The following is a 2,500-nucleotide window of genomic DNA, read 5'->3' as shown; positions in this document are numbered from 1 at the left end:
TGGATGGGATACCAGGGGCATGAAAGTGTGGGTGGGATACCAGGGGCATGAAAGTATGGGTGGGATACCAGGGGCATGAAAGTGTGGATGGGATACCAGGGGCATGAAGGTGTGGATGGGATACCAGGGGCATGAAGGTGTGGATGGGATACCAGGGGCATGAAAGTGTGGATGGGATACCAGGGGCATGAAAGTGTGGATGGGATACCAGGGGCATGAAAGTGTGGATGGGATACCAGGGGCGCGAGAGGGAGAGACACGATAAAAGACTAAGTCCACACTTCCAGGGATACCAGGGGCACGAAGTTGTGGAGGGATACCAGGGGCATGAAAGTGTGGGTGGGATACCAGGGGCATGAAAGTATGGGTGGGATACCAGGGGCATGAAAGTGTGGATGGGATACCAGGGGCATGAAAGTGTGGATGGGATACCAGGGGCACGAAGGTGTGGATGGGATACCAGGGGCATGAAAGTGTGGAGGGATACCAGGGGCATGGGTGAACAGCGGGAGTACAAATGACTCTCTTAAGGTAGCCAAATGGGATACCGGAGGGATACCAGGGGCATGAAAGTGTGGATGGGATACCAGGGGCATGAAAGTGTGGGTGGGATACCAGGGGCATGAAAGTATGGGTGGGATACCAGGGGCATGAAAGTGTGGATGGGATACCAGGGGCATGAAGGTGTGGATGGGATACCAGGGGCATGAAGGTGTGGATGGGATACCAGGGGCATGAAAGTGTGGATGGGATACCAGGGGCATGAAAGTGTGGATGGGATACCAGGGGCATGAAAGTGTGGATGGGATACCAGGGGCACGAAGTTGTGGAGGGATACCAGGGGCATGAAAGTGTGGATGGGATACCAGGGGCATGAAAGTGTGGATGGGATACCAGGGGCATGAAAGTGTGGATGGGATACCAGGGGCATGAAAGTGTGGATGGGATACCAGGGGCACGAAGTTGTGGAGGGATACCAGGGGCATGAAAGTGTGGATGGGATACCAGGGGCATGAAAGTGTGGATGGGATACCAGGGGCACGAGAGAGTGGGTGGGGTACCAGGGGCACGAGAGAGTAGGTGGGGGTACCAGGGGCACGGGAGGCCGGAGGCCTGTGGCTGCATGTTTAAGCCAGGGGTGGGGGCTTAAGTTTGGGGTACAGTGGTTCGGCTGGTGGGCAAGGTTCCTGGAGCCTCACATGGGGAACCATGTAGTGGGGCCGGGTGCGTAAGCCCAGGCGAGGGTGCCCAATTGCGGGGTGGGCAGGAGGGCCCTGACCTCCGGGGTCAGGGGGGAGAGTGTTAGAGGACGGGGGGGTCGCGGCCGGGCTTAGGGTCAGGCGGGGCCGGTTAGGGTCGGGTTCTCGGGCCGGGGGCCCGGGGGCCCCGGTCGGGCAGCGGGTCCGGGGTCAGGGGGGGAGAGTGTTAGAGGACCGGGGGGGTCCCGGCGGGGCTCGGGGTCAGGAGGGGCCGGTTAGGGTCGGGTTCTCGGGCCGGGGGCCCCGGGGCCCCGGTCTGGCAGCGGGTCCAGGGTCAGGGGGGAGAGGGCTAGGCACCGGGGGGGGTCCCGGCGGGGCTCGGGGTCAGGAGGGGCCGGTTAGGGTCGGGTTCTCGGGCCGGGGGCCCCGGGGCCCCGGTCGGGCCGCGGGCCCGGGGTCAGGGGGGAGAGGGCTAGGCACCGGGGGGGGTCCCGGCGGGGCTCGGGGTCAGGAGGGGCCGGTTAGGGTCGGGTTCTCTGGCCGGGGGCCCCGGGGCCCCGGTCGGGCAGCGGGCCCGGGGTCAGGGGGGAGAGGGCTAGGCACCGGGGGGGTCCCGGCGGGGCTCGGGGTCAGGAGGGGCCGGTTAGGGTCGGGTTCTCTGGCCGGGGGCCCCGGGGCCCCGGTCGGGCAGCGGGCCCGGGGTCAGGGGGGAGAGGGCTAGGCACCGGGGGGGGTCCCGGCGGGGCTCGGGGTCAGGAGGGGCCGGTTAGGGTCGGGTTCTCTGGCCGGGGGCCCCGGGGCCCCGGTCGGGCAGCGGGCCCGGGGTCAGGGGGGAGAGGGCTAGGCACCGGGGGGGGTCCCGGCGGGGCTCGGGGTCAGGAGGGGCCGGTTAGGGTCGGGTTCTCGGGCCGGGGGCCCCGGGGCCCCGGTCTGGCAGCGGGCCCGGGGTCAGGGGGGAGAGGGCTAGGCACCGGGGGGGGTCCCGGCGGGGCTCGGGGTCAGGAGGGGCCGGTTAGGGTCGGGTTCTCTGGCCGGGGGCCCCGGGGCCCCGGTCGGGCAGCGGGCCCGGGGTCGGTGGGGAGAGGGCTAGGCACCGGGGGGGGTCCCGGCGGGGCTCGGGGTCAGGCGTGGCCGGTTAGGGTCGGGTTCTCTGGCCGGAGGCCCCGGGGCCCCGGTCGGGCAGCGGGCCCGGGGTCGGTGGGGAGAGGGCTAGGCACCGGGGGGGGTCCCGGCGGGGCTCGGGGTCAGGCGTGGCCGGTTAGGGTCGGGTTCTCCGGCCGGAGGCCCCGGGGCCCCGGTCG

The sequence above is a fragment of the Thunnus albacares genome, chromosome 5 (assembly GCF_914725855.1).
Source record: "Thunnus albacares chromosome 5, fThuAlb1.1, whole genome shotgun sequence".
NCBI lineage: Eukaryota > Metazoa > Chordata > Actinopteri > Scombriformes > Scombridae > Thunnus > Thunnus albacares.
This window is presented reverse-complemented; position numbering follows the sequence as displayed.